Source organism: Peromyscus eremicus, chromosome 19 (assembly GCF_949786415.1).
Source record: "Peromyscus eremicus chromosome 19, PerEre_H2_v1, whole genome shotgun sequence".
In the NCBI taxonomy this organism is placed as follows: domain Eukaryota; kingdom Metazoa; phylum Chordata; class Mammalia; order Rodentia; family Cricetidae; genus Peromyscus; species Peromyscus eremicus.
Window position 1 is genome coordinate 70,260,102 of NC_081435.1, and position 22,867 is coordinate 70,282,968.

The 22,867-nt window shown below is 48.5% G+C and overlaps 1 protein-coding gene across 4 annotated transcripts in view; it reads left to right on the forward strand.

The window, feature by feature from the left end:
- Znf516 (zinc finger protein 516) overlaps positions 1-22,867 on the forward strand; it is a 95,042-nt gene that overhangs the window by 11,943 nt on the left and 60,232 nt on the right. The window lies entirely within an intron of this gene.

Genomic DNA, 22,867 nt, shown 5'->3' on the forward strand with positions numbered 1-22,867 from the left:
CACACGGACAAGATAGCGCGAGACATGTGACAGGATGGGGCCGGACGGCAGAGCAGGCTCCTTTTCTCTTTGGTGATGCAGCAGAGTGACCACGTTGGGAGCCCACTGGACTGGAGGGTCTTCTTGTCCTGTGTGCTCCAGGTGATGTCTGGGTGGGCTGTTTGTGATCATTAATGATCCGTAGTGGTGGTGTCTTCACTGTTCAGTCTTCCATGGGCCGCCTGTGCTGTGTAGTTTTTCTTTATTGTTAACAAGCATAGAAACCCTAGCCTTTCCTGTGGGGTTACTCTAAATAGACGTAGCCAGCCATTGGGGATGGTCTCTGAAGGGAGATAGGATGTCCAGATTGACATCCCAGACGTGGGATGGTGTTCATTTTCTGAAGAGGATTGTGTCTTCGTTGTTGACCTGAGCTGTGTACTTAATAATCTTACGTGTTTATTTAGCTGTGCATGTGTTTGTGTGGGTATGTGCCTGTGGTTGTGGACACTCGTGGAAGCCGGAAGATGGTGTCGGGATCCCTGAGCTGGAGTTTACAGGCAGTTGCGAGCCAGTTGACAACAACTGAGACTTGAACTCAGATCCCCTACCAGAGCGGCAAGTACTCTCTTCACGGCTGAGTGTATAAGGGTCCTGTGCTTGCCACGATACGTGTGTGGAGTCAGAGGTCAACTTGCGGGAATTGGCACATGGGTCCTGAGTATCAAATCTGGCAAATGCTTTTACCTTCTGAGCTATTTCGCTGGCCCTGTACTGGGTAATTTGCTGATTTCCTAAGAACTTCTCAAAATGTGTTATGGCCAGTGTAAACCGAGAGCTGCACAGCTTACTGTATTAGTATCACAACAGGCTGTGTCTCCCTGTAGGTGCTGGGTGAGCGTGTGGCCAGCCCGTTTGAGTATCTGGTGATTAAAATCACATTATATTCATGTTGGTGTTAATAGTTTGTGTTTATATCTCTGTTGCCATTAAAGGCTGAGAGCGCTTAAGGTCACACATCCAATATGTCATAAAGTACAAATAAGACACAGGACATGGACTAATTAATTGGTCATGATGGTGGGAAACTAAGTTTGTCCATACAGACCTCAGGACTCCCTCCAGGGGGGATGCATAGGCCATAATTTAGGATCAGAGCTTTCTGGCAGCCAAAATAAAAAGCATGAGGTGATGATTTATATGTCGCACATGGGTTCTTCCTGGGGAGAGCATTCTTCAGTGTGTAGCACAGGACGCTCTCCCATTGGCTTGAATATTGCTCTTTATTTTACACAGACTCTGGCGCTCAGGGACAGTACCAAGGCAGAGGCTGTGGAGATTTTCAAAGGTGGTTCCTCCTGGCTACTTAGATACCACAAAGCCGAGGTCCTAAAAACAAAACACAGTGCCTTAGGAGCTACTGTTCATCTACTCACTGTGTGTGTGCCACAGGCCAGTGTGTGCCACAGCACACATGTGGAGGTCAGCGATCCAATTGTGGGAGTTGGGTCTCTCCTTCCACCATGTGGGTCCTGTGGATTGAACTCAGGTTGTCCAGCTTGGTGGCAAGCACCTTTGCTGGCTGAGTTACCCTGCTTGGCCCTCTTACTAGTTATTTATTGTAGGCTTAAATTGGAGCAAGCCTGGATAACCAGTCCCCCACATGAGTCTCCCACCGAAGCCCGTGTGATTTCATGGACCTTTCCTCTGGTACCTGCTCAGAACAAGGCACTGTTGTGAGCTCCGTGTGTTTTATTTGACATTCAGAACATCTGGAGGAAGTTGGCAGTCCTTTATGCCTTTTCCTCCGGGATGTGGAAACCAGAACTCTTCTAGACTAGAAGCTGGCTGATCTGGGCAGGCGACCTCCTTGGACAGTTGTCCTTGGTTTGTGACTCCATCATCCCCTCTGCCTGTTGAAATTACTGCAGAATGGATTTCCATCTTGGTCTGAGCCATTTGAAGTAAGTAGGAGAACTTGGGGAGTCATGGCCCACTCCCCATTCCCACTGGTGAATTCTTCACAAGAGACTGGAGGACATCATAGCAGTTCACCTGAGTTTGGCTGGCCGTGGAGCCTTTGGATCCCTAGTCCTTATGTGACCATCTGGCCTGAAAATAAGCGTGAGCCTTGAGTAGCTACTGTGAATGGTCTAAGGAAGACTCAGTGCAGGAGGTTTGGGGGCTCCAGACTTCTGGGGGTTTCGATCATGTCTGGGTCCTTCTGTCCAGTGGACTGGTAGGGACCTTTGAAATCCATCCTTTCTAGCTGCCTCCCCTACACCTATGTCTGTAGGTGCAACATTTTGAGGAAGAAGTGCCAATCCCGTCTCACTCCTTCCTTTTCGGTGTGTGTGTGTGTGTTTGTGTGTGTGTGTGTGTGTGTGTGTGTGTGTGTATATCTTTCATTGAACTTGGAGCTAGGCTGATGGCCAAGAGAGCCCCAGTAACCATCTCCACAGTGTACTGGGGGTACAGGCATATGTAGCCATGCCTGGATTTTCTTTTCTTTTCTTTTCTCTTCTCTTCTCTTCTCTTCTCTTCTCTTCTCTTCTCTTCTCTTCTCTTCTCTTCTCTTCTCTTCCCTTCCCTTCCCTTCCCTTCCCTTCCCTTCCCTTCCCTTCCCTTCCCTTCCTTTCCTTTCCTTTCCTTTTCTTCTCTCTCTTCCTCCCTCCCTCCCTCCCTCCCTCCCTCCTTCCCTCCCTCCCTCCCTCCCTCCCTCCCTCCCTCCCTTTCTTACATAGATACATACATACATACATACATGCATGTAAGGAATTTGAACTCAGGCAAGCACACTTAGCCACTGAGCCGTCTGCCCAGCCCCAGTACACTTTTTCTCAGATAGGCTTTTTGGGCCAGTTAAAGACGTCTCTGTGGTCTTGGCCTTGAAGTACTAAGCATTAGAGATTGTACATCACCACGGAGAAGCCTTCGTTATGGACGCTTGCAATTTGGGTTCCATATAGTCTGACGTCTCACACAATGTTGCTTTGTTATTTTCTTCCCCAACTGTCAGACATGTCAAAGCTGTTCTTAGCCCAGAGGCGGTTTAGAAGCAGGCCTCAGGTTTGGTCTACTCGGTTGCTGTCTATATGGACTGCTTGCTGCTCATTAAGATAGAATGCTAATAATCACATCAAAAGAGAATTGTGTAAAATTCATGATGTTTCAAAGAATTTAATATATTCAGAGTGTTTCTTAAACATGTGAGTGAGTGAGTGCCCAGGAGATGTCTCAGTGGATAAAGGGCTTTAGCCTGGGTTGGAGCCTCGGAGCCCATTTGGTGGAAGGAGAGAATCAGTTTCCATTGTTGTCCTCTGACCTGTGCACATGTGCGTGTGTGCACACAAATTAATGTAGTTTTAAAAACATGCAAACAAGCGCCAGGCGGTGGTGGCGCACGCCTTTAATCCCAGCACTCAGGAGGCAGAGGCAGGTGGATCTCTGTGAGTTCGAGGCCAGCCTGGTCTACAGAGCGAGATCCAGGAAAGGCTCCAAAGCTACACAGAGAAACCCTGACTCAAAAAAACCAAAAAAAACCCCAAACAAACAAACAAAAAAAAACAAAAAAAAAAAAAAGAAAAAACAAAAAACCAAACCAACCAAACAACCCCCCTCATGCGAACAATCCAGGAATTAATTAATACTGATGTAGTTTTTATTCTCTCTGTGCCAGATCTTTGAAACTTATGTGTAGTCCTGCCAGCAGCCCATCCCAGTGTGGACAAAGCCCCATTTGGCAGCGGCCTGGGTTCCAGTAGCCAGCATGGTGAGGGGCCCCACCCATGTCAGGCCTGGTATGGAAATCCCCACTCCATATGGACCTGCATTTCACTCTCCTGGTACCTGTTTGCGAAGCTATTTTGAAATAGCTGGGATGGATTCTGAGGGGTGAAAGTTCTCAAGCCCTACCCTGAGAGACCATATTGCTGACATCCTGAACACCGAGGGAGACCGTGGGGACCCCCAGGGACCTGACCCCCAGGAACTGTCCCACCTGTGTACTCTTGGAACACAGCATCTTCTCTTTCTAGACTATGACTGGTGTTTCCTGTACCGTGGCTTCCACCTCTGCCGCAGCATTTGATAAACTGCTGAATTCTAGCATTATTATTACTCAAAAGGGACTCAGCATGGTAGGCCCAGTTTTTGTCTTTAGATCCAGTATGTCTCTGGGCATGTGTGAACACCCTCCCCCCATAAGGAAGGAAAAATGCAGATAGCTGGAACCCCTTGCAACTGAGTAGTCACAGAACCCCAAGTCATAGAAACAGAAGGCCAGTCCCCTCTGCTGGCCTTTACTCTTGTCCTACTTGATATCTTGTTGAGAGGTGTGGCATGTGTGCGGGCATGCCTCTGTTCACTGTGAGGGATGGTGTGCACACCAGGGTGACCCTGTTCACTGTGAGGGATGGTGTGAACACCATGGTGTCTCTGTTCACTGTGAGGGATGGTGTGCACACCAGGGTCACGCTGTTCATTGTGAGGGATGGTGTGCACACCAGAGTGACCCCTGTTCACTGTGAGGGATGGTGTTTACACCAGGGTGCCTGTTTGCTAAGAGGTGTAGCATGTTCAACAGGGTGCTCTTAGGCTGTCCCTGAGCACCTACCTCCCATGCTCTGAGTGTCTCCTCCTGTATTTAAAGACCCAGAAGGGCCGTGGACCTTCAGATGGTCACCGTACACTTAGCTGCTCAATTGAGGAATCCTGAGGGTGATTTTGCAATTTGAAGTGAATTAGTTTTTAATTTGGTGTTTAGTCCAAAGAAGGTGTGGACCAAAGATGAGTATGTGTTCTCTATCATCTAATGACAGTTTAGTATAAACTGTAAGGTGATTCACGTACTGTTTTTCATAGGTTTAAAGATGGCACTTAGCTGGTTAGTTCAGTTCGTTAAAGTGTAGTGTGTAACACAAATCTTAAAGGGTCTTATTAATAAAAAACACGGGAGCCAGATATTGCAGTAAACGCTGAAAGATCAGAGAAATAGAACAAGCCACAGCCAACCTCACCTCGACAACTCCTCAGCTGATCTTGTTTCCTCAGACTGAAAGCCTCTGAGTTCTCCCTGGAATGGGTCTTAGCTGAACTGTTGCTAAAAAGTTTCTAGTTCCTGGTCCTCGTGCCTTATATACCTTTCTGCTTCCTGCCATCACTTCCTGAGATTAAAGGCGTGTGTCCTTCCCAAGCAAAGACATGAGATCTCAAGTGCTGGGATTAAAGGTGTGTGGCACCACTGTCTGGCTTCTATGTCTAGTCTAGTGGCTGGCTCTGTCCTCTGGTCCCCAGAGAAGTTTATTAGGGTACACTATTAGGGCACACAGTATACTGGGGTGCGCAATTTATCACCACAGTGGTGCTGGTCAAAATGGTACTTGTTCAAAACAGCAGAGAAATGTGACCTCATTTATGAAGATATTATTTATACATTAAACCTTAAACTGTTTTTTTTTTTTTCACCACAGTTTGGTGTGTTTTTGAGACTCTCACAACACGAGGGAATTTAGAAGATTGATAAACATTGTCTAGGGCCGAGGTAGACCAGATGGAAACCGCGAGGAGGGTTGATGTACATCCCTGTGAAAACATTGTCCTGGTAGAGGATGAGCACACTTTCTCCTCAGCCCAGGCCTCCTTCCCTTTCCCACCCCAGGTGCTGCCCGTCTGAAGCACGGTTGTTGGGTTACAAGCCGGCCAGCACCCTCTCAGCTCTGTATCGGAGTCTGTGAAGATGGCTGTGTTTAGGGGTTTGCTTAGGGCGCACTGTGGAGGCAGGCAGACCACCTTGCTTCTTTTCTCAGAAGGACCAGGGAAGAGCATTTCACTAGTCTCCTTCTATCAGACAGGGCACGGTACTGTCACATCAGTGCCAGTCGTAATGTCCAGGGAGCAGTTGTGTTAGAAGAGTTGCTGGTCTGGAGAGGAACAGGGCAGACAGCGTCAGAGTGACCCAAAGTTGCCTAGATGCCTGAGGCTCTGCCGCCCTGGCGGTCGTGGTGGTGGGCAATGTGCCGGCGTGGCAGGCTCCCAGCCTTCCGATGTGTGTCCCTCATTACTGGGAGTGAGAATGTCACAGAGGGGTGCTTCACAGTGGGCCACGTGAGAGAGACACCAGCTGGAAGGGAAGGGCCTTAAGAAGAAAGTGAGCAGAGAGCCGGTTAGTAAGCACCGGGGCGTTGGGTGTGTGCTGCTGGGTGTGTGCACCCGGCAAAGCCTGCCGTGGTTTTCAGGCTCTCTGGTTTGGTGAATACAGTTTTATCCCCCTCTCAAGGCAAGCTGTGAATTGCTTCCTGGTTCTGGGGCTGGGCCCTGTTCTTGGATGGAACTCTCAGTTACCAGTTCTTCCTGCTTGTGAATGCAGATGTTCTGATCATCAGGTTTATTATTTTGACTGAGGGTCAAGTTCCGTTCCTGGCTGTATCAATCATGGCAGTGCTTGTTTTGATAAGGGAAATACCGCTGAAATGGCCTGGAACTCTGTTTATTATCTCGTGGAATGGCAGTATCAGTGTTCAGAAAACTTGCTAGGCTTTTAAACCTGAGATAGGCTTGTGCTCAGGTGGGGTCACCAAGGCCAAGTGTACATTGCTCACGGAGGACAGAAAGTGCCCGTCAGCACGTATGCTGATGTAGTCAAGGGGCATATCTGTTTAACAGAAAACTGTGTCCCGAGGGTCCTCGCTGGTGAGTGGACAGATCTTGTTTGATTGCTCCTTGGGTTCAGAAATCCCCGAGTCTCTGTGACTTTAGGCTTCATCTCTGGGTTCTGGTCTTGAAAATGATTTAAGCTGCCAGAGCCAGTCACCCCCTGCCGGCTGTACATCTGGGTGGGGGCTCAAGAGCTCAGGCTGTTTCTAACCAGTCATGTGAAATTTATGGTTATTCAATTGCCTTAGGATCTGCTGGTCAGACGGACTTCAGGATCACAATAAATTAGAGTGTTCTGATTATAACATCCCTTTCTTAGACAAACCCTGCCTGCTTTCAGAGGGTTAGTGGAAAACAGGACTATAGGCTTACAGTTAATCACTTGGGGCAGAATTCTTTCCTATTCATTTGAAAGGCACTTTGTTTAATACACTTTAAGATGTCTGCAGTTGGAGCTAAGAAAATGGGCTGTGTCCTATTTTTAAGTGAAGGGAATTATGGTAGCTGAGGGAGAGCAGGGCCATGTCCCCATAAGGCTCAGATGTGGACTTTGTCTCTTCCATATAACTTCCTTGCCTGAGGTGATTTGAATGCTGTTGTCAGGGGAAGTAGTTGAAGCTACATGTGTGTTTTAATTATTGAACCAGAGAAACTGCTTGACAGGTGTTCTCAGGGTCTTACTGCTCAGGGCTTAAAGCTAGACCGCATCTTGAGGACATACAGAAAATTTTCAAAGGCTAAGGTTCCTGAAGTTTTCAAGATGACAGGAAGACCCCATTCCCCCTCTATTATCAACAACACTGGTTGTAGCAGTCTCTGAAGTTTGGTTTCTAGCCACAGATTTATTTTAGTAACTAAAGAATATGTGTATGAGTGTTTGCCTGCGTGTATATATGTATGCCTTGTGCATGCCTGGTGCCCCCAGAGGCCAGAAAAGGCCACTGGATCCCTTGGAACTGGAGTTACAGATGGTTGTGAAACCACCATGTGGGTGCTGGGAACTGAATCTGAATCCTGCAAGAACAGCATGTATTCTTAACTGGTGAGCCATCAGCCCCTATTTTTAAAAATATTTTTAAACTTAAAGTAGTTATTATTTCATAGGTATGGATGGATGTTTTGACTGCATGTATGTGTACCATGTGTGTGCAGTACCCAGGGAGAACAGAAGAGGGCATTGGATCCCCTGGAACTGTAGTTACAGATTGAACTCAGGTTTCTGCCAGAATAGTCAGTGTTCTTAACCACTAAGCTATTCTCTCCAGCCCCCCAGCATCTGTCTATCCTAGTAATTTAATAATAGTCAAATGCTTGGGGTGGCATGGTCTATGTCCACATCAAATGATTTATTTTCAAATTGTGTGTTATCTTTGACTATCTGTATTTGTGCTTATACAAAATGTGTGTTATCAGTGACTAAAAAGTGACATTGATATTGGACATTTGTAAAGTAAAGGGGAAATGGCATTTGGAGGAAAAAAATTAGACATTGTATAACATGGATATAATTTTATGTAAGCTATTTATTTTCTCTGTACTGGTCTGATGGGCTTCTAACTACACTAGCTTAGTTATGTGTGAAGATTTTCCACTTATGTGCCCTCCATGTCACACTTAAAATGTTATCATGTTACATGAGTTTTTCTACAACCAATTTTTAAGATTAAAAAATTCTCTGTATACATATATATATATATATATATTAGTGTATACATACACACGTGTGTGGTGTGTGCACTCATAGGTATGTGCAGGTACATGTGCATTCACAGCCAGAAGAGTACATAGCTCTCGTCCTCTATAGAGCTTTCCATCTTGTTTTTTGAGACATTCTCATTGAGCCTTTCAGCTAGGCTGGCTGGCCAGTGAGCTCCAGGGAATCGGGTACAGGCATTCATTAGTCACACATGGATTTTATGTGGTTGCTGGGATTTGAACTCAGGTTCTCTTGATTTCATAGCAAACACCATTACCTACTAAGATCTCCTCATTCTCTTTGTATTTTTTTTAATATAAAAATTTAAAGGCATGCCTCAGTCATAGTCCTGTGTGTGACACCCACTTGAACATGCTCCATGCCCAGTGTGGGAAGAGCACAGACTATTTGGGTGGCCTTGATCACAAATATCCCACAGGGGAGTGCTGTGCTTACTAGCTCCATTTCCTGAGTTTGTTGTGTCTGGGAGGTGGACATTGGGGTCGCCTCCAGAGTTTCTAGCATGCAGGGTACTTTCCGGATATACAGTGTATGTCCTTGTGGGAATGCTTCTAGGGTCAGTTCCCCAAGGTGTGGTATTTGAAACAAGAGGTTATTTTAATGGGTGAATATCACCAGACTTCGCAACAGAGGTCCCCAGTGGCATGGATCATTCTCTGTAAGAATCTGTGCTCTTGGGTTTCTCTGTCTTTGTTACCAGTCTTTAAAATCTTGGCCAGCCTGAAATACCATTGCATCATAAGATGATGCGTATATCTTAATGTCTGCAGGTCATTTTATCTCTCTTGAAAATCACTTGACTTCATTTAGTCAGTTTTTCTACTAATAATTTGGGATTTTTGCTTTGCAAGAACACTTTGGATAATAGCCACTTTCTTAAGTGTTTCGAATATCTTTATGGAACATATTTAAAATTATTTTTTGTTTATGAGTATATGTGTATGAGTATACACATCTGTGTACCTATAAACAGAGGCCAGAAGAAGGCATCAAATCCACTGGAGCTGGAGTTACAGGTGGGTGTGAACGGACCATCTTGTTTGCTGGGAACTGAAGTTGGGTCCTCTCCATGAGTTCTATGTTCATAACTTCTGAGCATCACTCCAGCCTTGGTTTTATTTTTTGACACAAGAGCTCATTATGTGTTCCAGGCTGGCATTCTCCAGCTCACCATCCCCCTACCTCAGCCTTCCAAGTTCACGTACATGTGTAACCATGACCTACTATGTTCTCTTATTTTTCCTGTGGGGGAAATCATTAGACTCCACCTCCTCCTTCTGTCTAGATGCTTCACTGGGGTCATTAAAAGTGAGTAGATGATTTTTATCTGTCCATGTTACTGTTTCTTTGTGGGTCAGCCTTGGGTATTTATTTTGCTTCTTTATGTACATTGGACTTGGACCTGTGGGTGGCCTAGTTCTGGCCTCCTCTATGTCACTATGAGAATTGAGCCCTCTCATGTGGCTGATCCTTTGGTAATCCTGTTTTGGGAGTACATGTTGACTTTTTGTCATGGTGGTATGTGTGGAGCCCATGGGGGGCCTCTGCTGGCTTCTGAGGTGCGTGGGGGCACCTTGTGTACAGACTGTGAAGTTAGAGGGAACATTGATGTCCTTCAGATCTGTTTCTTATGCTTGCTTTAATCATCCAGGATTATGAGAGATTCATCACATTTCCTGGGTTGTCTTTTCCTCTCTGCTGATGTTTCTGTGTCTTCATGAATTGTGCTTTGCATTTTATTCTGTTGTTTGTCTTAAAAGTGTAGGTCAGTGATATCTTCATACTTTATAATTTAGTGTTAGTGGTTTTTTTTTTCCTCTTTCTTCAGTGCTGGGGACGGGACCAGGGCCTTGTGAATGCTGGGCAAGTGCTCTGCCCAGGGGTTGCTGTCCAGCCCTGAATTAAACTTCACAGGACATTTGAATTTTCACTGTCGGTTTTGTTTTTCTTTCTCGGGTATATTCTGGTCTACTGTTTCTGGTCGACTGTTCAGAGGTCTTTAATTTTAGGAATGCCTTATAGGGAACAAATAGTTGGATTTAGGCTTTAATCCTATTGTGGATTTTCTTTTGAGTTTATTCCGTTTATTTCTGAAACTGATTTGCCTGTCGTTCCTTTTTCCTTTCCCTTCCTTTCTTTCCCTGTGATAAGCTCTCACCCTGTAGTCTAGGCTGTGGTCTTCGTTGAAAAAGCCTTTGTGGCATGCTTCTTTGTCTTTCCCCGTTATTTCCATCACTGTATCAATTAATTCCACTTAATTCTTGGTCAGAGGCGTTTAGAAAGTGCCTTGTTGTTGGCCTCCCTACCGGTTTACACGTGTAACTTCTGAACCCTGCGTGCGCCTGTTCAGACCTAAGCTGTGGGAGGATGCCAGGACAGAGGGACTCCTGCTGTCCTGTGTCCTGACCTCCACACCGCTCCGTAGTCACCTCCTGGTGGTAGATGTAGTGTGGTCTTGCAGATTTGCTTTTCTGTACCTTGTAGGGCTTTTATTTGAGGCGTGCTGAGATTGAACGTTTCCTGGGTGGATTACAGATGTTTAGGATGGGCTCTGTCCTGGTTGACAAGAGTAAGTGATCACTGCGGGGGTCAGGTGTTTTGTTTTTCAGCTTGAACTTCTTACATGGCAGGAGTTTGTGAGATTACCTTTGCAAGTACACTTGAAGGGCGTACTGTTAGGGACTCCAGCTTCTGAGGAGCAGTAGGTAATGGTTCTAGGGGACAGGAAAGTGGCCAGAGCCCAGGACAGGAGGGGAAGTATGAGAACGCTGGAGCTTAGAGGTGTGTGAACACCTGTGTACATTCATGTATGTATGCAGAAGCACATGGCCACAGCTGAGTACCTGAATGTTTACACTGCTCTGTGTGTGTGTGTGTGTGTGTGTGTGTGTATGAGTGTATACAAGCACACATGTACAGAAGCACACAATTGTGTAACAGTGAACAATGTGTGTGTGAAGGCATGTACTTTCATGCTATAAGTGCACAGTATGCACACATGCAAGTGTGCCATGTATTTACACTCCAAAGTATGGATGTGTTTAAGTCAATGTAAGCATACACACCTTTGTGTGTGTGTGCACACAGTCTTACCTTGAAACACACCTGCCTTGTGCACATATATGTACTTGTGTGTAAGTGTGCTTGAGTGCTAAGGACTTCTGGGTGTGCCAGGTCAGTGGTTCATAGCTAGTATGTGTTTTAATTTAAAAATTTAAATTATTATAATTTTTACTTTTAAAATTACACTTACGTGTGCATTGTAGGTGTGCGCCCCAGGGTGCTTGTAGAGACCAGAGAATAACTTGCAGGAGTCAGGAATTGAACTCAGGTTTTCAGGCTTGTACGGTGAGCTAATTTCTCCAAGAGCTGATACTGGAGAAGTTATCCTGCAACAGCCTTGAAGTCATCCTGCAACAGAGAAATCATGCAGCAGATGGCCCAGGGAAGAGGGTGAAAGTGGGGCCGATGTGTGAGGAGGTAGAAAGACACGCTAACCGGGCTGCTTTGGCTTATACTGCAAGGTAGAACCCCTAAGACATGCTCATCATCTGTTGAGTGTGATGGGTGGGAGGGATAACTGTCATCTCCAGGAACTACAGGGACAGTGGTGCTGTTGGCAGGACACGAAGTGCTGGAGGGGAGTGAGGCAGTGGGGCATGGGGACATGCGGGCAGGAGGCTGAAGACTCCTAGTAAAACTGTCAGCCCGGCATTGGCCAGAGAAGTATGTGCTAAGATAGGGACTTGTGTCTGATCGCCCAGGGCTCCCAGATAAACTCCTGGGCTCTCATCAGCTTCTATTGTAGAATCTCATCTTGTGGGGATGGGCTAGTTCAGTTCAGAGCAGTTCAGCCCTTTGTGGCCGTGTCTTAGGGTTTCGGTTGCTGCGATGAAACAGTGTGACCAAATGCCACGTGGAGAAGTAAGGGTTTGTTTGGCTTCCATACCCCGTGTCGCAGTCCTCTGACGGAGTTCAAGGCGGGAGCTTGAGACAGGGACCTGGGAGCAGAGTCCTCAGAGGGGTCTGCTTGCTGGCTTGTTCCTCATAGCTCGCTCAGCCCGCTTTCTTTTTCAACTCATGCCCACCTGTCCAGGGATGACATTCCCCGTCACCCTTCGCCTCAGTGGACTGGGCCTACCCCGCACCCCCGCACCAGTCTTCAATCAGGAAAACGGGCTACAGTCTTGCCTTCAGATAGTATGACGGTGGCATTTTCTCAGTGAGATTCCTCTTCCCATTCAACTCCAGCTTGTGTCAGATTGTCGAAAACCAAACCAAACCTGACAAGCACAGGCCTGTAGATACAAGAAGTGGGAGCACTAATTGTGCCCTTTACACCTACCCCGCCTCCCAGAATCTGGAGACTTGAATTGAAAAACTGTTTTTCCATTATAAGTCCCTCATAACACAATGCGGAAGGTTAGGGGCTGCTTAAGTTCAGTGACAGATGAACTGCACACCTCGTTAGGGAGACGGTGTAGGGATGTGAGCCCTCCCCTGACAGTGCATGTCCTCTCCTGGAGGGTTACAGTGGGGATGCCCCAGCTGTGATTGCTTCCTTCTGGGATGAGTGGAGAAAGAGCCTGTGCTGGTGCTGCACCGTGCACAGTACCCCAGCTGCATTGCAGTGTCTGCACTGTGCACAGTACCCCAGCTGCCCTGCAGTGTCTGCACCGTGCACAGTACCCCAGCTGCCCTGCAGTGTCTGCACCGTGTACAGTACCCCAGCTGCCCTGCAGTGTCTGCACCGTGTACAGTACCCCAGCTGCCCTGTAGTGACAGTGTCTGCACTGTGTACAGTACCCCAGCTGCCCTGCAGTGACAGTGTCTGCACCGTGTACAGTACCCCAGCTGCCCTGCAGTGACATCTTCTGCACTGTGTACAGTACCCCAGCTGCCCTGCAGTGTCTGCACTGTGCATAGTACCCCAGCTGCCCTGCAGTGACAGTGTCTGCACTGTGTACAGTACCCCAGCTGCCCTGCAGTGTCTGCACTGTGCATAGTACCCCAGCTGCCCTGCAGTGACAGTGTCTGCACTGTGTACAGTACCCCAGCTGCATTGCAGTGTCTGCACTGTGCACAGTACCCCAGCTGTCCTGCAGTGTCTGCACCGTGCACAGTACCCCAGCTGCCCTGCAGTGTCTGCACCGTGTACAGTACCCCAGCTGCTCTGCAGTGACAGTGTCTGCACCGTGCACAGTACCCCAGCTGCCCTGCAGTGTCTGCACCGTGCATAGTACCCCAGCTGCCCTGCAGTGTCTTCACTGTGCACAGTACCCCAGCTGCCCTGCAGTGTCTGCACCGTGTACAGTACCCCAGCTGCCCTGCAGTGTCTGCACTGTGTACAGTACCCCGGCTGCATTGCAGTGTCTGCACTGTGTACAGTACCCCAGCTGCCCTGCAGTGACAGTGTCTGCACTGTGTACAGTACCCCAGCTGCCCTGCAGTGTTTTCACACCCGTTTTACTTAGGCTTCTTATTTCTTGCGAAGAATGCCACCCTCTGGAAGGTGTTTTCTGATCAGCTAGCTAACACAGAAACCTTCAGAGAAGGTGTGCAAAGGGAAAAGCATAGGAAGGACATTGAATAGTTTTATTTATCTCATGGAATCAGACAGATGCAGACAGAAAATCACAGGTAGGGAGTCCTGGCTCCGAGTTAGTCAGAACTGGAGTGCTTTCAGCCAAGGGTGGGTGTTAAATGCTAACAAAAATCAAATGGAGTTGGGCTGGAGAGGTGGCTCAGTGGTTAGGAGCACTTACTGCTCTTGCAGAGAACCTGGGTTTGGATCCCAGCACCCATATCACAACCGTCTTTAACTCCAGCTCCAGGTGATCTGGCTGCCTCTTGGCCCTCCATGAACACCTGTACTCAAGTGTATGTGCCCCTCCCCATATTAAAAAGAAAATAAATCTTAAAAAGCAGTGATTACTAAGCTGCATCCAAATGTAGAAATACACTGTTTACTTGGTGCTGTCTTATAAATTTAGTTCCCGTTTTATGTTGTAGATTGCTGGGGAAGTACATATAGTAGGATTTCACATGATCTCCTGCTTTTGAAAATCTTGATTTTGTATTTTTATTGTGATAATATGTACATAGTATAAAATGTGCCATTTTAACCACTTAAATGTACAATTTGACGCCTGCCTTAAGAACACAGTTATGTGTGTTAGGTGAAAGCATTTAAGTGGGGTGGCCGTGCCAGTGTGTGCCAGTGTCCCAGTCAGGGTGTCCGTTGCTGTGGAGACACACCGTGGCCACGGCAACTCTTGGAAAGGAAAACATTTCATTGAGGCTGGCTTACAGTTCAGAGGTTTCGTCCATTATCCTCATGGCGAGAAGCATGTAGTCAGACATAGTGCTGGAGAAGGAGCTGAGAGTTCCACGTCTTGATCCACAGGCAACAAGAAGTGAACTGTGTGCCACACCAAGCGCAGCTTGAGCATAGATGAGATCTCAGAGCCCACCCTAGCAGTGACACACTTCCACCAACAAGACCACGCCTACTCTAAGGAGGCCACACCTCCTAATAGTGCCACTCCCTATGAGCCAAGCATTCAAACACAGGAGTCTGTGGGGGCCATTCCTACTCAGATCACCACAGCCTGATTTCCAGGACAGTGGTTTAACTTTTAGGGTTCCAGGCTTTCTAAAGGAAGAAGATAAAATTAGAAAGTGGAGGTTCTGTTAAATCCCAGCGTTGCATTATATTTTTAGAAATGTTGAAGGCTTTGACAGGAAGGCCAGAGTTACCATGGCTCCTGAGTTCCTCCCCTGGCCACAGCCCCGTAGTTTCCCATTTCCCTTTCATTGAGAGAACCCTTTTTTTCCCCCAGGCAGTAGTGGAAACTGTTACCGGGTTTTTAGTTATTTGGAGAAGAAGGGCAGGTTTGTAGTTGAGAATTCTGAGTGTGGTCACTGTGTTGTGCAGCCGTACATTCAGAAGTCTCCGCCGAAGCCTATTTTTAAGAAGCCCTATAAGTACAAAGGTGGAGCTGTGTGGTTTGTTCCAGGAGGAGCAGGACAGCAGATTCTTAAGAAGTAGTAGTTTGGGGGTAATTTTGGCTTGGTGATCTCACCCTGCTGTCAGTTTACTAATTTTACATTTTGCTGGGAGAAGGCGCCCAGTTTCTGCCAGGCAGCAGAGGTTAGCATGTCCAGTTTCCACTGGGTGCTTCTGTTCCGGCGTTCAGAGCTAAATCTGGGAGGGGTGGGGGGAACCTCTAACTTCATTAGAACAAGTGGAATACTCAGGAGTGAGCTTGAAGCTGATGAGGAGTGGGTGTTGGGCCTCTTCTGGGGTGCTGGCCCCTCAGCCGTTCCTGTTGTTCATGCTCCATTGTTGCTGAGAGGTTTAGGATCTTTCCTCACTAGGAGACAAATATGTGGGAGGTGATGTAGCCCTCACAGCAAAGGATCCTTGAGGACCAAGCTGTGGAGTGAATGGTGACATGGATGTACATCTTTATCTGTGCCCCTGGAGTTGGGTGTTGTGTGGGCATATGTGTGTGTGTGTGTGTGTGTGTGTGTGTGTGTGTGTGTGTGTGTGTATGTACATACATGTGCTTGCTGTTTAGGTAGGGGTCTCTCACTGGCCTGGGGCTACTGATTGGGTGAGACTGGCTGGCCAGCAGGCCTCAGGATCCTCCCTCCTCTTCCCTTGTACTGGGGTTCCAGGTATGTACACCACATGGGCTCTGGGGATCAGACTGGGATCCCGTGCTGATGAGGTGAGCACTTCACAGACCGAGTTCTTGCCTCCTCCTAGTTGAGTGGTTTATCTCACCTCACCTGGTGACCATAGGCCTGTCCAGGCCACAAAGGATGAAAGATACCACCTGTCTTAGCATCTGTGATTTTAGACAAATACAATGCACACATTTTGTTGCACAGGAAGTAGACTTCACCAGTTTCTTGACCTTTATAGTCCATTGGATGATCTCCTAGGGCACCTCTGCAGGGAACTGTGTGCAGCCAGGCTGCTCTCGCTGGCATGCTGACCTGGTGCAGTCTCCCAAGAGACCTCTGTGCTCTAAGCCAGTTTTGGGTGCATTATACCAGTTTGTGAGGCTGCCCATATGACAAAACTTATAAACCAGTGGATAAATATTGGAAGTACTGGTTGCTGTTTTTCATTTTATGCGTTGTATTGGCTGCATAAAGAGGGTAAGATGCATGCTATTGTTTTACACCTGAAAATGAATTGAAAAGAAAACAGGAAACCAGTGTGCTTAAGTTGAACATTTACAACTACAAGAAATGGCTACACTACGCTGAGAAAATGAAGCTGCCTAGGTAATGTAACATATTCCCTGGCTGGAACTGTGGGAAAGTTTTCCTGTCCTATCTCGGACTGTGCTGTCCCCACAACCACACTGGGAGGGAGCAGGGTATACTGGGACTGTGACCAGGGCCCCGGGTAGTGAGTCTTCATGATCCCATCTTCCTTGTCTGGGGAGCAGCTGCTTGTAGCTTTTAGTAGTGACCAGGGTAACCTCATGGGAAATGGTGATGCCTTTTCTTTTCTAGAGGTGCCTGGAATCTAGTTAGATGAGGACATTAGCTTTTGTCCAATCATTGAGCCTCTGTGGAGACAATCCTGCAAGGCCTCTCCACACACTGTTGCTCAGAGTCACTGCTGCCTTGCTTTATTGCACCCCAAAGGTGCTTCAGGATCCCCATCTCCCCATTTCTCCTGTCCATTGTCTGCTCACAGCCTGGTTGGTCACACTCGCCTCTTCAGGTGCTCTCTGGCTTCCCATTTGCTTTCTAACTAAGGGTACAGCCATCTAACATGAATGGCCTTGGATCTGTTTCTCCCTCAGTCCCTCAGCCTGCCCTGGTCCCTGTGTTAGTACTCAGCTGGCTGGTACTGGGATGACATCCCTCATACTGCTGATCTCGGTGTGGAATCCGTGGGTCTCCTGCTGTCTGTGCAATCATGTCCAGTCAGGTTAGATAGCTGTCTCTTGTTTCTGGGTTGATTATTTTGGGCACACCACAGTGCTTACTGACTGGAGCTGTTTGGAGATGGGTCTTGCCTGCTACACACAGGCCAGCACTCATGACCACCAGTAGCTAGCTAGGCTGGGCAAGTCTTGATCCTGTGCTGGAGGTAGAGAGCTGAGGGAGACCAGTGAGGACAGTTATAAAGGGGCAGCAGTCATGGGACTCAAGAGGGAATGTCATCTCTGGCTACTCTGGCCTTCTTGTTTGCTCTCTATTTCACGCTCCCCAAATTAGCCCAGAGCATCTGGAGGTGGGAGTGGAGTGACCCTGTGAGCAGGTCTCCCTTTTGAGTGTTTTCCCACAGGATTCGAAGCCATCAGTGGCTTAAGTGAAGTATCTCACAGAGCTTGGATTCATCGTTCTGGGAGAGCGTGCCAGTTTGCACTGGGGCTGGGCTCGGGTGAGCCACTGGGTGTGTGAGAAGCAGGAGCAGAGGCGTGAGCCACTGGGTGTGTGAGAAGCAGGAGCAGAGGCGTTGATGTCTGAAGACCTTCAGAGGAGTGCATGGGTTTTGTGCCTTTGTGTTTCCTGTGTTTGAGTTGGGGGTTTGTGCTGCATGCGGGCGTGTCTTGGAAAGTCATGTCTTTGTAGCCCAGTCTTGCGGAGTTCTGCTCCGGCCTGTGCGTCTCCTTTCTACCTCATCCCTTTATTCCCACAGCCTCCTTCTGGGGGGATAACTCAGACACATGGGGATGGAACTCCACTCTCACCTCCCCAGATCCCATCAGAGTCCCTCTCAGACATTTTGAGCTGGGTGACACAGAGTGGTGTGTGCACCCTCTCTGGGCCTAGTTCCTGTATCCACATGCTGGCAGAATGGTAGTAATCACTTTAAGGGTGGTGAGTGAGCTCACTGGGCCGATACATACATAGTGTGTTTATTTTGACAGTTTTGAGTGGCTAACCCAGTGTGTTAGGCAAGCATTCTGTGACTGAAACCCTTCCCAGCCCAGTGTGTTTGAAAGAGCTCATAACACGCGCTGCTGGCTGTTGGCTCTTGTGTGTTTTAGATGCAGCTTCCTGGAGGGGCTCAGGTCGTGCAGTAAACCTGGGCTGGGTGTCCTAGGCAGGAAGTCAGCCTTGGAAGCAAGCTGTTGGGCTCGGGTGCTGGGGCTGTTAATGAGCAGGAGGCCCAGCAGGAGGCAGAGCCATTTAAAGACCAAACACTGAAGAAGAGGCAACAGTAGCCGGTGGGACACAGGGCATGCCGTGCGTGCGTGAAGTTGGAGAGCCTCTGCGGAAGGGAGACGGGCTCTGGCCCCGTGTCTGGTCCTTGTGCCTGGTGACTCCTTGGAAGTGGTCTGAGATGAGGAGGCCGTGGTTGTCCTCTGTGACATGACACACACTTGGAGCTGTGAATTTGCAGCATAGGTTCTCTGTCGCTCTTGGCAACACTCAGTTTTGGTTATCCTCTCCTACCTGGTCCTGCCTGACTTCCCAGCATTGAATGACTCAATGCCAGATCTTATAAAATACATAGGCTACAAAATAAGAAAACAGTCTGTTTAAGCTTGTATGTGAAATGGCCAAGGGTAGGTTCTGGAGAGGCCTTCGCAGCCCAGCTCCTCATACCTTTCTTGGGGTGGGGGTTACTCTGCCGTGTTTTATAGCTGTTTGAGGGGGATGCTACCTTCTTCTCTGAGACCTGGGGCTCTCCTAGCAGTGCTGCCTAGATTCCTGGCGGTCTTGAGAACCTGCAGAGCTCGTCCTTCCATTCAGTTCAGGGGTTTCCACTCTTGAGTCCACAGGCAAAGAATCATCTCATGGGCATACAAAGGACGGGATGTCTTGATGGCCCCTGCCTTTTCATTCAACAAACACATAAGCAAATAAACACACTGTGGAGTCTTAGCACCAAGAAGTTAGAAATATTTTATCCTATATCCGGAGAAAGTTATGCTCACCTGTCATCTTCCAGGCTCACCCCCAGGTGTATCCATGTGGCGTCACTTCCGTGTTGGTTGAGAACAGTGGCTGTGATCAGAGGTGGGGTGGTAGATGGCCTCGTGGCTGCCCTGCCGTTGAGCCTCTGTCCGGCATGCTTCCTGTGCCTGCTGCCTGTATAGACAGGAGAGGTAGCAGCCCTCACCGTGTGGTTTACCAGAAGCTGTTTGGGGTGCTTCAGTGTGTCCTGAAACTGTGTCTAGTAGCCCCGGAGGCGGTGTGCCTGTATTTTAATATATGCTGCAGCAGATTTTCCTTAACTGTGTGCTTTCTTAAATACCCACCTGTGGTCACCAGCTTGCTCACACGACTGGTTGCTTTCTCCCCATGTTGTCCCAGCTCTCTGCATGACCCCCTGCTTGGTCAGATTCAGATTTTTAGGCACGAATATTTGGGGTGCATGCCGAGTGTGCTTCCTCCTGGGAGGTGTGTCTGGGGCCGAGAGCAGCAGCCGCAGGGGTGGAGGGTGCTGGAGAGTTGACGGCTGCCCTTCTTGAACCTCCAGCCCCTGGGGTGGGGACTGTGTCCTCCTGGTGGCTCTTCACAGGCCGAGTCACCAGCCTTCTCATCCCAGGGTCCAAGTGTGCCATCCCCAGGTTTCACCTGAGGGGCTGCTTTAGGACAGGTGTGTAGGGCCTTTCTGTCTTTTTGCCAGGATGGGCGGTGATGACCGCTGTGCCTTCAGTGGTCCTGGATGCTGTCTTCGTTAAGGTCACACGTGGCTGGATTGGATAGGGGAGCCTGTGCTTTGAGACACCACAACAGGTGACATGGTGTTGTTGCCCCTTTGCCCTCTCAGAGGCTGTGGTGGTGCGCTCTAGACCATGTGCATAGAGGATTCAGTGTTTGGGTCCAGCTGTGTAGGTGTGACCCCAACGGTACACCAGCCAGGATACTTAGGTGACAGAAATACTCAGAGAACAGATACTGTAAGGGAAATGTTGAGTGGATGGTGACCTGAATGGCACTTGGATGGCAAGAGACAGAAAAGCTAGCTTTCATCTGTCCACTCTGGATTTGGGTAAGAGCCTGGCCGTAGTGAGATGCGAAACAGATGAAGATGCTGAGGTCGAGGTGGGGTGCACAGGAGCGGTAGCCCTGTGGGTGGAGTTCCATGGTCCAAGCTGGCTTCTGGGAAATCCCTGTTGAATCTCATTGTGACCTGCAGGTGACTAGCTGGCATCTGTCCTCTGCAGTGGACTTTGGGTATGCATGCTGCTGCTGCTGCTGCTGCTGCTGCTGGGTCCTAGTCTGGGAGAGAGACCCGGCATTGGCTGTGAGCCACGTGTACCAGGGCTGTAAGCTTTGAGGTGTATTTTCTCATGTTGCTTTTGAGTTTTGCTGGTTCAAAATGTTCATTGTCCTACAAATAAGTCCATGGTAAGCTAAGAAATTGTGGGTGACTATGGCTCCCCGTCACCCTCTCCTTCTCTTCATAGGCCTTGTTAAGTGGGGCATCTGAATGCTTCTGGGCGGACTACTTGGGTCTCAGAATCGCTAGATTCTGGCCCCTGTGGTCTCCTTGGTCTGTTTGACCAGGGGAAGCTGTCACGATTCCCTGTTGTATGAAAAAATGGTGCCTGTCATTAATGGTGATTGTGTTGCTACAGACAAAGGGCTGCCTTGGTCATAACTGGAGTGTTTACCAGCGAAGTGCTGAAGAGCCTTATTCAGTGTGCGTTGGAATAGCCCGTTACTTCTTTTAAAGTAGAGGCATAATCACTCCATCAGGAAAGTTTGGATGGTGATACAGCATGGGTTCTGTCATGTAGGACAGAAGTCCCTTTCAGTGATGGGCTCTTGCCATTGGTCATCAGGTACATCATCCCCCAAGTCCTTAGCCCTTGTAGTGTCAGGCAAAGCTGTCTGAGGCACAGGGCTCACCAAAGAAGAGTGAAAAAGTAGTCCATCAAATTCCTGTGGTTTTGTCCTGGTTTACAGTTGAGCTCATGTGCCAGCCAACCATGGCCTCCTGCTTCCACTGTGTGAGTCTGGGGTCTGTAAGCTGTGTGGCCGTAGCATGCTTGGTCTATGACCAGAGTGGTGATCAAGTCTAAGTGAGGTTCTATGTTCAGATCACACCCATTTGTGGGGCCCAGGCATACTCTTAGGACACGTGAGTGGGTTCATTGTAGACACTGGAATTTGGAGATTCTGGAAGGTGGGATGGGATGTTGAGGTGGAAGGGACGCAGTCCAGAGAGATGCTTCCAGACTGCCCACTCTGAGTTATGTCATCTAAACGAGGCACAATCCCCAGCAGACATGAGCCTTGCATTGCGTGTGGAGTCCTGGGCACATTTGGTGGCAGCAGTGAGGTGGAGTTCTACTTCTGACAGCATGGGGGAGTTTAGCTTCTTGTTGAATTCTATAGGCACATGAATGGTTGGTGTGACTCAAGCCAAAAGCTCAGCACAGGGCTTTCTAGGCATGATGCTCATTTGTGGGTGAGTGTACTCCTTGGTTTACACCTTACGTCAGCAGCGGTGAATGATGAAGTTGCAGTGATTCAGAAGTGGCTATGATGTGTGGACAGTGAGAACCACCTGCAGGAATTCAGTCAGGTCCTTTGCAGAACAGACCCCACCTAATGGATGCCAACAGTGCATTCCTCCTCCAGTGGCTGGCCATGTTACCTGTTGCTGGCATGTGTTGTGGAAGGTGGACCACTCTCCTAATCTCTGGGTTACGGTACTGCATCTGGCCCCTGGACCACTCCGAGTTGTAGTGGGAACCAGTACTATTGAAGAAAAATACCTGCCTGCCATTCTGAGTCCCTTGCTATCTCACGTGAGTGCTCTGGAGGCCCCATAGAGAGAGCTGCAGCTGTTTGCAGGTGCTGCTGAAATCATGGCTGGTGGTCCATTTCCAACAGAAGGTGCTTCAGTTCAAGCATGGTCTTCTGAACATGTTCTGCTGGATTGTGAGGAATTTTGCCCTTCAGGGTCTCAAGTGTGTGCAGATGGACTGTGCTTGCTAAGAATCCACACTGGGCTGCGCAGCAGCAGGCCTGCCCTGGCTGAGGTGAAGGCCGTACATTCCTTTGTGGTGGCCTGAATCTCTGGCAGTGAAGGGACCCACTGCTCTCAGGGACCTTTGGACTGTGGGGAAGACCATAGGGGTGCTCAGGACGACAATGTATCCACTGTCACAGTGGTGAAGCCAGAGCACATTCTGAGCTCTCTATTGAGGACAGGACTGGTTATCTCAAAAACAAAGGGGCCAGTGGCAACAGCTGAGGGGCGTGTGTGTGTGTGTGTGTGTGTGTGTGTGTGTGTGTGTGTGTGTTAGAAGGCACTATCATCCTCCCAAAGCTCACAGTAGCTGCTGAGCAGACCCACTAGCATGAGTGAATGTGTGTTCATCTCCACGTGACATGCTCAGGTTGTGCTAACACTTACGTTAGAACATGTGACAAGCACACACACTTAAAATGCAGGCACACTCTGCAGGCGCCCACATGTTCCATGGCTTCACATGCCTACCCACTGGCAGGAGCATGTGTACTCAGTCACAGCTCAGTGCTCACAGCCGTTCTTGACACATGTATAGTTGCTGC